Source organism: Rhinatrema bivittatum, chromosome 18 (assembly GCF_901001135.1).
Source record: "Rhinatrema bivittatum chromosome 18, aRhiBiv1.1, whole genome shotgun sequence".
Taxonomy (NCBI): Eukaryota; Metazoa; Chordata; class Amphibia; order Gymnophiona; family Rhinatrematidae; genus Rhinatrema; species Rhinatrema bivittatum.
Window position 1 is genome coordinate 44,014,361 of NC_042632.1, and position 16,783 is coordinate 44,031,143.

The 16,783-nt window shown below is 41.1% G+C and overlaps 1 protein-coding gene across 1 annotated transcript in view; it reads left to right on the top strand.

Annotated features, from left to right (window-relative positions):
• Window positions 1-12,180: 12,180 nt before the first annotated feature.
• Window positions 12,181-16,783, top strand: part of RASGEF1C (RasGEF domain family member 1C) — a 95,086-nt gene continuing 90,483 nt past the window's right edge. The window contains exon 1 of the mRNA XM_029584057.1: window positions 12,181-12,322. The gene's annotated coding sequence lies outside the window, so the exon portion shown is untranslated. The remainder of the gene's footprint in view (window positions 12,323-16,783) is intronic.

Sequence of the window (16,783 nt, forward strand, 5' to 3'; positions counted from 1 at the left end):
GCCTGGAACCCGACCTAGCCAGTACACAGCCTGCCGTGACCCATAGCCTGCCTCTGGACCTCCTCTGCTCATTGGGACTCTGCTTAAGTCCTGGCCCCTGAACACAAGGGCTCAAGCTGTAGGGGAAAGGGGTTGCTACAGGTGAAGGCTAACTAAGAGTGTCCACCCCTACTGATGTGTGGGCCTAGTGAGTGTGCCTACTGGGCAGTACCAATCTCGCCCTAGTGCAAGGGCTTGCTGACTGTGACAAGGGCAAAAACAGACTCTCCCCTGAACAGAGAATATAATTTAAAAAAATATATGTGCTAATATGTTACATGATGATTTTATTTGCAATAAAATTATAAAACGTAAGTTGAGAGCTATGATTACAATTTGAGCTGCCTGTATGTTCAAGTAGATATATTAAGTCAGGTAAAGAAAAATCACTCTTCAAAAGCTCTTTAATATTATAATGGTCCCTACTATTTAAAAAGATTATTTAGAACATTGGCTTCCTGTGGATCATTATTTCTTTGCCATAGCCTCTGAAGTTAAGTATCCTTACAGTATTTCCAATATAAGGATTTTGAATGGCTTGATATGTTATTTGCAGCTTTAAAGTAATCTTTAATTGAGAAAAATGTAAGAATAGCACATCTAAAATATTCTTTTATAGACTGTTGAATTTATGGCGCCGTGAAAGGCGAGTGTGACATATATACTGCTTCATTTCATCTTTAGCAAGATGCCGTTACTTGGGTAAGAATTTATCTTTCTTTTGTGAATACTGTTCAGATGGATCTTGTCTTGTTTTTGATAGTTGATATAGCTCGGAAGAGCTTTTTCTCGGGGGTGGGGATCACAATAATAATTATCCAGCAGCACTGATGTTCATATTGAGGAGAATAATCTGATGTTTTCCTGCAGATAAAGCTGTGTTTAGCCATAGAAAAACACGATCTGATTATTTTCCCCCTCCTTTATTACCGTTTGAGTAAAAGTGCCTAGAAAAAGGGCAGGGGAGAGGTCACGGAGGGAAGTTCCATCTGGAGATTGCATAATCAAATCTCCTTGCATAATTTCTGTCAATCAACAAAATGCATTAAATGGCGTTAAAGCACTCGTTAAAGCCATAATGCATGTGATGATAATGCTATCGCATGGCATGGATGCAAATTTCAGGAAGGGATGGGATTAGGGAGGAGTTAGAGTGGGAATTATTAAAATGAGGGGCAATATTGCATGGTTTTAACACCAGAAAAACTACACTGTTTTTCTTGGTGACTTGGGGGGGGGGGGGGGGAGATGGAGGGAGGGAGAAAGAGAGAGAGAGCCTTTGGGGAGGCCTTCACAGTATGCAACTATTTATATGCCTATAGGAGGGTCATCTAATAGCTTGATGTGAGGTGTTGGTGGTGGCTTAGGGTTTAGGAGCCAGTTTATCATACAGAGTGAGATGTACGAACAGCACAGTATACCTTGTTGAAGATTTGACTTCATTTGGAGTGAGGAAAGTCTAACAAAGATGAAATGTTTTGCTATGTTATCTCGCCCTAGCTTGATGATACCCTGTTATAGAGTCCATCAAGCTAGGGTGAGAGAACATAGTAGAAAAATGGACTCTCCTCTGAACAGCGAATATAATTTTTAAAAAAAGATAAGTGCTAATATGTTACATGATGATTTTATTTGCAATAAAATTATAAAATGTAAGTTGAGAGCTATAATTACAATTTGAGCTGCCTTTACGCCCAAGTAGATACATTAAGTCAGTTACAGAAAAATCACTCTTAAATGAATAATTGAAAGCTCTTTATTATTATAATGGTCTCTGAAAATGTTCGCTCCAATCTGGGTGAACATTTTTAGCTTCCTGCCTTTTAGTTCAAGCTATCATGACACATTCCTTCCACTCAATTCCAGAGGCCAGTGATGTCAGGAGAGCAACTCTGCAGACTAGGAAAGGGATATTGAGGCTCAGACATATTATAATGAAGCAGATTGAAGAACAGGCTTGTAAGGTCTTCAGTTCTTGTACAATGCAACATTTTTTTTCCTGGTAGTCCTTTTAAAGGCATCACTACCTATATAAAGACTGTAGGATATTGTTGACTAGCCTTTGATTAAACACTGCAGATCCCTAAAGGCTTTTTATTGGATTGGGTGCATAGGTGTAAACATACAGAGTGGCAGTTACTACCCTTAACAGACGGCATGGGAATTACTACCCTTAGCCAGTTAGCCTTGATGCTTTTGAGACAACTGCATCTGCAACATTGCTCTCTGCTTCAACAGTGGGGGAAAAAAGGGGAATTGGATTCAATCAACAGCCAATGCTGGGCCTCAACTTTTATGGTCCAGGGTACTGATATGCAGACATTAAGGAAAAAGCATAGGACTGCTTCTAAGGCCAAGTCCAAAAGCAAAGTACATTCAAGCAGCATTGTCTGAATTATCAAGAAGGCTGCTCACCCCATAAAATGGCGCTAGCAGTAATTTTGTTATGGGTTTGATAGTTGCTTGATTTTGATTGTAAATATTACCACCCTTAAAATAAAGCTTGGGGTTAACCTGCACAGAGCGGCAGTTACTACCCTTAACAGACACATGGGGTAACCTGCACAGAGCGGCAGTTACTGTCCTTAACAGACACATGGGGTAACCTGCATGGAGTGGCAGTTACTACCCTTAACAGACACATGGGGTAACCTGCATGGAGTGGCAGTTACTACTATAAGAAACTTGCTGGGCACTCTGGATGGACTATATGGTCTTTTCTGCTGTCATCACTATGTTACTAATTTTCCTGACTCATTGAAAGTCATAACAGCACACTACAATACAATGGTCTTGATTTCCCTCTGTACTATTACAAATACAAGCTTAAAATACAAGTTACAAGAATGTATGCATCAAAGGCCTTCCTAGTATTGCACAGAATTCAAATAATTGTGATTGTAGGGCTCCTGTTTCCTTTGAGCAAACATGTAAATCCATAATTTATCGTCATTTCAGGTGTGAGTTGTGGGTTTCCTAAAATCAACAAAAAAAATCCCACAAACAAAAACAAAATTCTTGCACACCCCTGCATTCTTCTATATCCACTCATACTAAAACTGAAAAAATAACTTTTACGTATAAAAACTTTTTGCCTCCATGATTTGGGTCTTGGATTAAGCCATCTAAACTTGCGTTCCATGCTCAGCAGTTTTACAAGCTTTTCTGGAACCTCTGAAGGAGTAAGGCACTCCCAATAGAGTTCCCCGATATCTGTATCGGGGGCTTAGCACAGCTCCCCCAAACTATGGTGAAAATAAGTGTTTACGTGAAAGCCATTCTTTTTCCTTTCCTTGGCTTGTTCTCGTCTTCATGCCTTGCTGTTTATTACCTCTGCAGCTCTCCACATGACTCCCTCTCTCTAAAACTTCGGAGGTGCACTTAATGGAAGGAAACGTACCTCTTACATTGCATGAAATGAATGGAGCTGCCCCAGGCTTTCTGGACCTCTCCTGCAATTAGTCCTAACTTTTCACCACTCACTCACCATTCACTTTTCATGTATATTTCTCATTCCTCCCATTAAGATTATAAACCCTTTGGGATGAGGAGCTTGCTTACCTGTTGTACTTCTTTGATGTTTTAGTAATTTATTGTATCCTTGTATTGTCATACATGCTTATCTTGTACATAGCTCTGCACATTGTTTGCTCTGTATAAAAGCAGAGTGGTATGACATTCAGTCTCACAAATGACTGTAAGATATGCCAACATATCCACCACATATCTTAAAATCCATTGTTTACTTTCTTAGTTTGGCCACAGAGGTTTGGAATTAACATAGGATATTCACTATTTAGAGGCACGAGTGCGCTATTTATCCAGTTAAAGGTGATTGTCCCTTCATCAGCTTTTTCGGGAGCAATCGGGAGACCTGGGAGGAGCGGTGAATTTGTGGGACAGTTAAGGTGGATGGTTAAGTATAGTAGATAATGCTGTTCCCCTTAGTGAGAACAGGGTGTTTTTTGAGCCCTGCTTCTGGATTAATGATGCATTTTCTTATGCATTTTTATGCTGGATTATGTATTGTATTTTATTTTCTTGTTGTATTATTTATATGATGTATTTTGATTGTTCTATTTGCTTGATGTAAACCACCATGGGTTGAACTTATTTAAAGGAAGGCAATATAAAGGTGTTACATAACATATCTATAGGTCTGTTCACAGGCAGTCCTAAAGTTATCTGGATAATGTTGAATATCAGCATTATCTGGCTAAGAAAGCCACATAGTTTTGCCCCATCCTGGAATACCCACATTGCACCCCTGACTCATCCTGCTAACAACCTTTCAGGATAAGTTAGGGCCAGTGAAATAGATATGAATTTAAAACTCTTAAGTACTAGTTTAGCTGGATTACCCTCTTTTAAATTTACCTCCACAACACTATTGAAAATAATAAAAATGGGTTTTCACAATTCTGAAAGAAATATGATTAAAAAAAGAAAGTTAATAAAAGAAGAACAGAGGAGGGAGAATATTGGAGAAGAAATCAGAAAAAACATTCAGCAATAGATGGTAATTCTTGAAATAATGACCAACTACTCTGAAATGTTGCCCAGACTATTTTTAGAAGCTATTTGAGAGCAACATTTTACTACATTGAATTTAAACAAAGTGAGGAAGAGTTGGACAAGTACCAAAGAATCTTGGCTTTAAGACATCTCCAGAAGACAAGAAAGCCCTTGGGCAAGTGATCCCTTTAGAGAAAATTAAATTAACCATGCAAGCCTAAAAAAAAAAAAAAAATGGCAGCCCAGAGCAAGGCAGCTTGGTAGAAGAACTGAATGCAGCTTTCATATCCACTCCTGCTCTCAAAGCTTTGAAGAAGCAAGCAGCACAGACCCGTAGCACCTCTCTCTCTCATTTTACACTCGGGAAAGATCCAAGATTGCATCAGTCATCAACCTCTTGTGTTTAAAGATAGCAAAGATTAACAAGTATATAAAATGTGCTTTATGTTTACTTTCAGTACGAACGCTCTTCCCTTTATTTATTTTGGAGAAATCTCTCTAGGGAAATGAAGAACACATATCTCAGCCATAACAAGAGTCGCCATAGTTCCCATGCAAACCAACTTAGGATTACATTTCACTTCAAAATAGAAAAGAATTCCCCAACACAAGGGCAAATGTAAAAAAAACTGTACTAATTACTAAGTTCTGAGGTTAATGCTATCAGAGGCTTCAGGTTATAGTTGATTTTAGCTGTAAGCCTATCTCCAGCTTCAGCTGCCTTCACAGATGTTACTCGTGCACGGTGGTGCACCTGCCTCTGTTCTCCTGCGTGTGCCATGATAGACTTGCACTGCACATTCAAGGGTCTTCCGGAGAAGTGGAATTTGATGTTAGACAAAGTCAGCTCATTTTTCCCGTGTTATGGCTCTACTTGATCTCCAGCTATTTACTCGTGTTCCCATCATTATTTGGTTAAGGACTTAGCCGCACAAACCCTGCGTTTTTAAAATTTTCCACCCTGCCAAACGGGCAAGTTCTTTTAGAAAGGCACATCATTACCCGGCTGAAATTTATCCAGATTAAAAAGCGGCGGCACAAAGGTTAGGTAGCGCTGATATTCAGCGCCACCCGGGTACATTTAGCCAGGTAACAGGCCGATACAGTACAGTGCGCTCCGGCGCTAGCTTTACCCCTTATTCGTATATTTATTTTTATTTATTTATTTATAGTACTTTATATTCCACCTATTACCAGGTCCTGTTCTAGGCAGATTCCAAACTTTTAACATAAAACACAGAATCTGCACATTTTGACATGATCAACAGTCCAGTAATAAAAGAAAATCATTAAAATGACATGCTAACAAACATCACAAACGCAGAAGAAGAAAATGCTTTTTAAAGTAACTGTAACAATTAATACCCGAGAAGTGCATCGCCTGGTATTTGAAAGACTAATCAAACTGTGCCATGGGATTCTGGTTCTCTCCGTCCACTGTACAGGAGGACGGTCAGTAGAGCGTGTCCTGTTTCTGGTGGTGGAGTGCAACTGAGGAAAGGGGAAGGGAAGTGGCATGAACGGGTGCCGTTCGGATTTGGAACAGTGAGGAACTCTCTTTACAGAAGTGCCATGGGTCCCATGTCATAGATTCCTAGCATAGGCAACATTCTCATGGGATGAGGCCCGGCAGAAAATCAAAGCCCCCCATAAATTGTTGCCTGAGTGCGTTGCTAACACCCTGACAAAAGTTTCTTGTTTAATGGCATGAGAGGAAGCTTGCTGATGCTGCCCTGTTCGATCATCACTCCGCTAAGCAGAGCCCCCTCCGTTAGCTTGCAGTAGAGTTCATTTGTGGAGAAGTGCAGAACATGCGGTCACAACAAGCTGGCCTGTTTGTCAAAGGAACTGCTGTTACCTAGGGGGGGATTAGGTGGGGGGGGGGGGGGGGGTGAAGGGAGCTGGGGTTGGGGTGAGGTGAGGCATTCTATAGCACAATGCTTCCAGTTCTCTAGGGCTAAATATTGCATTTTTATTTTTCTTGTGTATTGCATGACTCATTAAGCCCTCGCAGGCCACAATGTCAATGCAGAACATTTTGTGCCAATTGCTTCCCCCTTCCACGACCCGAGCTTTGTCTACACCCCAACAGAGCTGCAAAACTAGAAACCTCAACTTTTCTTCAGTGCTAAACATCAGCTTTGTAGCATGTCTTCACTGATGCTGCCGCCTCCTCCTCCTCCTCATTGTATTCGTGCCATTTCATGTCATAATCACAGCTTAAGCCACAATATTTTTTCCTTATGCTCTGATGCATCTGACAGCCGAAGTAGCTGGGGTGGTGGGTAGAGAAGAGAATGATACCATCAGGATGAGTTTGCTTGCATTTCACAAAAATAACCCCCAGCCAAACAGTTCTGTTTCCAGATCACGTGCATGTCTTACTTTCTTATGGACACACAAGCAAGACAGTGTAATAGCTAATTAAAGGCGTCCATGGAGAGAGAGAGGTCTGGCTGTAGCAGCAGCTTTATGTTCCATTCTTTAGTACAGGGCTTCAAAAACTTTTAGCCAGTCTGACCCGATTTTAGCACTTGAAAATTCACATGACTCCAGAGGAAGGCCGAAACAAATTATTAGGGGTGTGGTCCCTCTCCAACACTCACTCCACTCTCACCCTCCCCACCGTCCAGCAGATCTCCTCGCTCAACTTCCACCCTCTCTAGTCCATCTTCTCTCTCAACCTCCATCTCCTTCAGTAGACCCCCTCACCTCTGCCGCATCAGCTGATCCCCTCTTTTATCCATAACTTCACTCACCTCCCCCTCTCAGCACTCCCATTTGACCCTTTCTAAACTCTTAACGTCTTCTTTTAACCCCAGATTCTCTGTCATCCCCTCCTTCTCACTTCCCCTCTCACATCTTCCCCAGCTGATCTCCCTCTTATCCCAACATCCCCCAGTGGGATCTACTTTCATTTCCCCTCTCTCGCCCTCTGCAGCCAATCTCTCTCCAGCTGATCCAACCCTCAAATTCCTTCTGCATCTGATCCCTCCCTTGAAACAACCCCCTTCTCCAATTCCCCTAGCCAGGGTCAGCAGCGATATTTTCCTTTCAGCTCCAAGCCAAAGATGGATGACAATAGTGAGAGGGCAGGTTGAAAATAAGGCAATATTTTTCTCTTCATTAGGGTCAGTGGTGTGTGAGGAGAGAGGAGCAGTGATAATCTCAAGTGGCCTGCACACACTGCCCTTCCCTCCTCTCATGGCTGCTTCCAAGCCCAATGGTGATCTGATATGGCAGCAGCATTAGTAATGAAGGTCAGCGCAGGGCTTGTGAACCAGTGCAAGCTCACAGGCCCTTCAGCAGCTCCAATCTCTCCTTACATGGGGCTTCTCGTTACCACAGAAATTCAGGCAAGGGCAGGATTGCTGCAAGCCCTCTGCTGACTTCCACTATGAATGCTGCTTCTTGCACCTGAAGAACACTACCATTTGGCCAATCCTTCAGCCAGCAGCCACAGACCACAACTCCTTTCAGAAGCTGGTGCACATGAAACCCGATTCAGACCATTAGATATCAGCGTTGTGCAACAGCCAAGATTCCTTTCCCCTCCCTCTCCAAAAAGGCTGTGATCAGTGCCTTCAAAGCAGAAGTGAGCAATCTATGACCCTCTCAGGCCATATTTGGGCTGCAGGAGATTTACATCTGGTCGTATTTCACTTCTGGCCAGAAGTGATGATGTTGAGCTGTTGGACCTCCATGGGGACAATGAGAACTGTCCCCTGGTCTTCCAGGCCCTCATTGGCTCCCCCATCTGTACAGAAGACCTCAGTGTGGCTCTCAGGCCAATAGGTTTGCCCACTCATGCTCCCAAGCAATACCATGAACCAGATGGCCCAAGGACCAAACGCCAGGCTTCAGAATGTAACCCAGATCTCCTGTATGACAGACAAACGTAGCCACGGACTCTTTGGTCTGGCTTAATAGAAGGAGGGTGATATGGTTAATTAATTGTTTAATTAATTATCTTGTTACAATGTAAAATAGGGCAGTTCTCGCCCTATTCAACCTGTTATCTGGAAACCGATGTGATATTTCGATCGAATGTCGGTATACAAAAGAAATAAATAAATAAATAAATGGTGAAGAAGTCCAGTAGGGGAAAGACAATAACTTAGACTAGGAGACGTCCCTCTTCTTTTTAGTTTAGTTTCTCTTCTGATTCTCTTTTCTGCAGTTCACAAATACAGGATATGAATTTATGACCCCCTTCAGATTAAATCAGTGTTCAAATAAAAACTATTTTAGTTCGTTCTCAAACACTGTAACAGAAGATGAGAAAATATAACATAATCATTGTTCTATGCATTTATTAGCACTTTCCATTTCGTTACCATAACATCCACCCACTGGTACACTGGAAACATTTTAACACTGTTTGACAATTAAATCTTAAAATGTCCATTACAAAATAATCAGGTAATAAGGCACAACAAGGATACAAAACATGAAAGAGAGCCATTTTCCCTATCACTATTTTCAACATGTTTAACAATTTTACAGTTTTCCTCAGCAAGTTATAACAACAAGTAAAGCTGTAAATGTAAGGTATGAGGAAGCAGATTCCTAGAAGTTAATATCGCCTGTTTAAAATTCCACCAGCCAATCAGAAATTAGCTTTCCAAAGCCCATTGCTGGACTAAATGCAGAATCATCAGTGAAGTGGCTGTAGACTGTACCCAAGAGATCTTGAGGTATAATTTAGCATTGAGACACATCGGGGTTACAATGCATCTTCTCGTGAATTTGAGGAATACTCATTCACAGCACTAGGGGGAGGGTGGGATTTCGGTAGTGTACCAGGAATGATATTAAATGTCCTTTCTCTCTTTGGAGTGGCAACATCCAAGGGGAAAACCTACCTGTTTCCTCACAGTATCAATGACCGACTAGGTCACTTGAAATGAGAGGATGGAAAGGAGTTACATCCACTTGCCCAGTAATTTCTCCAGAGGTTGAGCAGGAAGCCCAAAACGCACAGGCCTACAAAGCTTCTCAAATACAAGTCTATAAATTCAAAAGCGATGATTAAATAAAGAATACTTACAAAGTACTAAATCAGTTCATTAACAAGTAGGAATGTTTCAACTCCCCGGAGCAAGGACATTTTCCCAAATATCGCACATGAGTAAATCTGACAGTTTTCTTCTTTGACACTGCTAAACTGTTATATTCAAATTAAATTTTTCTCCTTACTTGCAGGTTGTTACAATTCCAGTTTCTTAACAGGTAAATAACCTTAAGAATAATGAAACAATTCTGAAACATGCCATCTAAATTTTCCCTGAACTGTAATTCTCTCTTTTTCAGGGGTCTAAATACTTTCACAGCCAATGCAGGTCACTTAGCTGAGATTTTGTTGACATCGCACATAAGTTAGCCACTAAATAAGTTACACCAATTCTCAAAACAGACAATGATCAAAAGTCTGCTTTGAAAATTATCCTGGGAAAAACTATGGACCTGATTTTTAAAAGCAATTGCTAGTTTAAAAATGGGCTTTACCTGTGTAAGTAGGGTTAGGGGGTCGGGGAGTAGAGGGGAAGAGGGAGGAAGGTTAGGGTTAGGGAAGTTCCTTCCCAGTCCGCTCCTTTATTGGAGCAAACTGGGAAAAACCAAAATCGCGTCACCGCGCATAAATTAATAAATCCCCCCCCCCCCCGCACGTGCGGGTGTTATAAAATGATCGCGTCCATACCTTTTAAAATCTACTCCTTAGTGGCTTCAGTCATTTGATGTGCCATTTCGCATATTTTGGAGGACCTTCTGGTGATTAAGAATGACTTTTGTTTTAAAGTAATGTTACAGAGTTTGGAGTTTACATAAACTGTTGTTGGGCAATTGGCATGGGCTGGAACTTTCAGCAATCAGTCCCAGAGTACCGTTTAATAACAGACACTCAATCATGCCTGGCCATCGGGAATAATAGCGTTCAACATACAACTGTGACCCCTGGGCACATCAATTCCCTTCTCCACCTCGTACTGAGAGACCTTGAGCAGATCACTTAACCTTTCCATGCTCAGACCTGGACTGAAAATTGTTTATAACAGAGACATCATAACCCTTTGATTTATCAAGTAGAATGTACAAGTGTTCTAGAAATAATAAACATTAATTATAAAACAAGGCACAGTCCATTAATAATCTCACAGAAATAGCTGAAGTGGAGCCTGGTCACTGATTTCTAATCTATTTCTTGAAAACCAAGAAATAGCCCAAGTAATAGTCCAGAGGCTGGATAGCAAACCAGCCTGTGGGCTATTACTCTTTGTTTGTCTTTTTGTGTGGTTGTTGTGTTAGTTTGGTTATTATGTGTTTTGTTTTTGTGTTATTATATGCTATGCTGTAATTATGATTGTACGTTGCCTAGAGTCTTGTGAGCTAAGCAACAAATACATGTAAATGTAATAATAATAATAATCATGTATCTCTTTAAAGCACCGCATACACCTGGTAACGCTATACAAATGACAATAATACTAGTGTGGCAACAGAATACAAAAATGTGATGTAATAATGCAACCCTCATTAAAAGAGTGGGAGAACTGCACTTGTGAAAACTAAAAAAACTCACTTATTGGCAAGCAGGGACACTAAGAAGCATGGCTGCTGGAATCTGTGCAACTGGCTCTTATTTTATAGCATGTTCCCTGCATGACTGAAGGATGTGCATTTGAAAGGAGTATATTTGTTTATGTGAAAGTCACAATAGATCTCACATGCCTAGTATAAGGAGAAAGAGTAAAAGCACAAAATAATTCTGCCTAGTGACTTTCATCACACAGGGGTGGTAACTTTCCAACCAGCATGCGTGTGCACATTTGCGTACATACATTGGTCCTCCCCTGGGGTGCAGCCATTTTATAAAATACACGTGCATATGTGCTCATGTTATAAAATATCCTGGCCAAGCCGCACATGTGCGCCAAATTTTAAGTGGGCGCATGCAGATCCCGCTTGTACTTTGTAAATCATGGGATTTTAAAAGGGGCATCTACACTATTCTGGTTTTACCAGTTTGTCCCCAGTTTGCTAGTTAAGAGAGAGGTCCTCCAACCCCCTCCCTGGTTTGATGACCTTCACGCCCTCCAGTTAGCCCTGACCCTTAAAACCCACAGATCTGCCTAGTTTTCTTTAAATTTTAACTTACACAGCATCCATAGCAGAAGTAAAGTTACACGGCAGGGGGCTTCAACACATCTCAGGTTCACATCCCGAAATGTCCATGCCCTGCCCAGACCACACCCTCACCCTGCCCCTTTCTGAAAACTTTTGACATGTGCTCTGCAGCATTTACGTGCATATCTGGGCACTTTTTAAAATAAGGTCAATACGAGCGAGCCTGACTTATTCGCACATCCCCCAATTGATGTGTGCATTGGGATTTTAAAATTCACCTCTAAGCATTTATTTAAATTGATTTTGCAAGAAATTTTCTGTGAATGGTAACTAGAACATTTTGCTTTTCTAATGCAATATAAAAAAGTATTTGTATTTTGTGCACCTGTCAAGCAACGTATTTGGGAGGAAAAAAAGTGTGTTCTATTGTGAAATTTGCAGTTTGAGAAATAATTTTTATTTTTATTTATTTTTATTTAGATTCTTTTTTATACCGAAGTATAGCGAGAAGCCTTCACTCCGGTGTACATTGAACAACTTCATACATGAAAACATTTAATAACAGAGAATTTTAGATTTCTTTCTTGCAAATTTGCACTGTAATGTGAAAAATACAATACTGTAACCTGGAAGCAACAAAGAGGTGAGCTGTCTGTTGACATCCTTACAAATTAGATTATCTACTTTTTTAGTAAGATGAAATTCAAGTATGTTTAAGAGATGCATCACCTGTCCATTAAGGCACACTGCGGTGTTAGCCATTATATGATGAAGTTACTAACATATCTTTAAAGACACTGGCATGAGCAGGCTACAAGAAAAAGAGATATTGCTTGAATTTTAATCAAATTTGAAGTGATTGCACGAAAATTATCTTTTTCCCAGTGAAATTTAGGATTTCCACCTGACTCCAGGTCAATCAAACAGATTGATCCAGACAGACATTGTTTTGCCCCTTTGCATGCATGGAGTTGTAACTCTAACAACCCAAATTTTACTAGGAAAAATATCTTTTCATGCAATCACTTCAGATTTGAATAAAATGCAGATGCTTTCTGAAGAAACTAATTTCTATTACTGAGTTTCTGTTCAGTGAGAAGTGAGTTTTATATGAAACGTGGGCAATGTCACTTGAAGCTCCTCACAGCAAGGGACTGATTGAACCTGGGAGGTTCTCTGCGCTCTGTTGCTATAGTAACGAGGTATCTCTGCTTAACATGGCTGTATCATGATGTGCCCGGACCTAAGACTGAGTGTGTGAATGGCTTGAGACCGGTAATTTTATCCACTTGCCGTACCGGCTGTTTTCACATCCTCAAGAGTAAAGTCACGTGAATAATGTCTTGGAACAATAATAGACCAAACTGTTGAAGATCCTGGAAGGTCAACTGCTGCTTCACAGACAGAACTGGGAAACCTGCAATTCCCGGGTTGCGGATAGATCTAGGGATGATTTCATACCAGATCACCTTCCCAGAAGCTTTTTGAACTTATATTTTTTTTTCCCCGTTTGGGGAAAAAGTGGAAGGTGGTTGCTGCCAATGGACCCAACCTTGTACCTTTTTTTTTTTTTTTTTTAAATTTATAAATTTTCAGTAATTATAACAAAATTATAATGTATAATGATATATAAACATACAGTAATAATTTCTCACAAATAATTCTTCAATTAGTTAAACACAACATATCAGTTTTTCTAAAGGAAATCCAAAAGATACAGATTATACATATTTATGAGCGATATAAAGGTAATTGAAAAAGAGAAAATAAATTCTCTTTTCTCTCTATTTACTATTCAGAGATAGCAGCTGTATTCTACTTCTGCTCTCTAACCAACCTCTGCATTAAGGGGGTGAGAATCTAGGAATGCCTGTAAAGCGGTTACCTCATAAAAAGCATATTTATCTTCTTTAAACCAAATTTCACATTTACAGGGGTACCTTAGAAAGAATCTGGCACCCCTAACCAAGGCTTCAGATTTTAATTTAAGAAATTCTTGCCTTCTTATTTGGGTTTCCTTTGCAAGATCTGGACAAATCCACATCCGTTACCCATGGAATTTCTCCATCCTGTGTCTCATAAATAAATGTAAAACGGTATGGGGCGGATTTTAAGAGCCCTGCTCGCGTAAATCTGCCCGGATTTACGTGAGCAGGGCCCTGCGCGCCGGTGCGCCTATTTTACATAGGCCTACCGGCGCGCGCAGAGCCCCGGGACTCGCGTAAGTCCCGGGGTTCTCTGAGGGGGCGTGTCAGGGGCGTGTCGGGGGCGGTCCCGGTCGTCGCGGCGTTTTCGGGGCGTGTCGGCAGCGTTGTGGGGGCGGGTACGGGGCGTGGCTACGGCCCGGGGCGGTCCGGGGGCGTGGCCGCGCCCTCCATACCCGCCCCCAGGTCGCGGCCCGGCGCGCAGGAGGCCCGCTGACGTGCAGGGATTTACGCCTCCCTCCGGGAGGCGTAAATCCCCGGAGAAAGGTAAGGGGGGGGTGTAGACAGGGCCGGGCGGGTGGAGTGGGTAGAGGAAGGGAGGGGAAGGTGAGGGGAGGGCGTTAGAGGATTCCCTCCAAGGCCGCTCCGATTTCGGAGCGGCCTTGGAGGGAACGGGGGTAGGCTGCGCGGCTCGGCGCGCGCCGGCTATACAAAATCGATAGCCTTGCGCGCGCCGATCCAGGTTTTTAGCAGATACGCGCGGCTCCGCGCGTATCTGCTAAAATCCAGCGTACTTTTGTTTGCGCCTGGAGCGCAAACAAAAGTAGGCCTATTCGCGGAGTCTGAAAATCTGCCCCTATCTGTTTCCATCAGAAACATTATTGATACAAATAAGGGTGCTCTTATCGCTATTTCAGTATCTATCATCATTTCTATCATTTCAGAAACATTCAAGCATATCTCTGGTTGTATATCTCGTGTTTGCATTTTTTTTTTAAGGTAAATAATAAATGTTTGCAATGGCTGGAATAGACTGATTTGGCATTTTCAAAATTTGCAATAAATATTCCTTGAACATTTCCCTAGGTGGAATCAATTTCTGAAAGGGGAAGTTTAAGATCCTCAAATTGGAATATTTTAAAGTATTTTCTAAATATTCTAACTTCTTAAAGTTAGATAACTCAGACTTAGCAATATTTTTTTGGGAAATCTGTATTTTTCCAACCTTTCATCATTTACTGCCAATTTATTACTATGTTGAGATACAGATTTATTTTTTTTAAAGAAAATTACCACTGGAAAGGTTCCTTAACCTCCCTGTATATAATTTATTCTTAGTTTTCTTAGCCCACCATCCTTACACATAGTACGATTGATTTTCTATTTCCATCTGGGAGATGGATGCACTTCTACTGTTTCTGTGTTTGTACGGTGCTGTGGAATAAAAGGGGCACATCTCATGCTACCTGCATATCTGCAAAGTCTATGGGCACTTTTTATCCGTGGTCTTTGCACCAAAGTGAAAGTGAGCACGAACTTTCATTTTCAAAATTCCCAAAGAAAAAAAGTACCTGCCGCGCCTTGCACCTCTTTTTTTTTTTTTCCTGTGGGTACTTTTTCAGATTAAAACAATATGCATGCTTTTGAAAATCCCAAACTACATGCACATTGCTGAAAACAATTACCAAAAGAAAAAGAGAAAAATGTAATTATGCTATGGAACATGTGTACTTCCCTAAATCTTGCAGCAGAGTTTTCTGCCATCATTCAGAGCCCATTGAGGTGGCTCTCGCTAATCCTCTTTTATTTGGTGATATCCATGGTATGTGGGAACACCATGTGGTTTCAGTCTTGAGCAACAGTCTGCTCCTTCTAGGGCAGAATACTCCTTCCCTTCCACCTTACTCCAGCTCTGCAAAAAAAAAAAAAAAAAACAGGCGCAGCTGTTGCTAAAGAACAAGGAAAAGAAATTAGAAAAGGTAGTGGGGGAAGGAGACCAGCCCTAGATTTGCATCTAACAAGGAATGCAATGTTTGCCCTTCAGGCATGAGCTAATTTAAATGTCTGCTTCATCTTCCCTCCTGAGACTATGTAAATGAAAGAGGAAACTTCAGAAACACAAATCATAAGGAAGAAGCAAGGGATATTCCAGGAGAGTGCAGGAGGAGATGACTGGATCTGTAGGAGGCCAGGGGAAAAGTGCTACACTTACCTTCATTTTCATGAAATATTGTTTGTGAAAGAGAAATGTGTGAAACAAAACTCTCTCTCTCTCTCTCTCTCTCTCTCTCTCTCTCTCTCTCTCTCTCTCTCTCTCTCTCTCTCTCTCTCTCTCTCTCTATATATATATATATATATATATATATATATATATATATATATATATATATATATATATACTGTACATGGGTAGCTGTTACGATTTGATTTTAATGTCCATATGAAGGTCATGGTTTAGTGTGATTATATGAATGTTATACATATGCCGCACTCATTGTATTTTGGATTTACAAGTTATAAGCAGAGCCCCCAGTTTCCTGTGGCACAGTTTTCAAGATTCTGTGGCAAGTGTTTAGCCGTAACCAGTAACATGGCAAACTTGCATAAGGTTGCATTTATTTGCATATTAAACATGTAAAAATGTTTTAAACCTATAAAAATAAAGTCATTTTCTGACATTTCTGTGGAAAAAGCAGGGGAAGCCATATAGGAATAGAGAGACATGGGATTTCAGAGGAGGGAAATGAAGAAGGGATCTTGTGATAACAATGGCAGTGGGTTCCCTCAGGAATGAGCATCCAGATTGTCTGGTGAAGCAAATCCAGGTAGATTACAGTGGGGACAGAGAAGCTAGGTGTCTTCCACTTGGGTTGAGTCTTCAGGTGCTGGTGGTCAGTGAGGCATTTGTAATTGGGGTAACCCCCAATCCAAGGCATGGAGCTACCAGCCAGGGTTAAGCAGGAACATTTAAGACAAGGCCAGGAAGTAACAAAGGGGTGGATTTATCAAAATGCAGTAAGTACCACATGCAATAGCAAAAGGGGCATGTTTTATGCTAATATTTTTAGAGAGAGAGAGAGAGAGAGAGAGAGAGAGAGAGACTGGCCATAATATCATGGCCCATAGGCAGGTATTTGTATCCCTATGGTAGGCCCACCTAGTAACTCGAGGTGGGGATT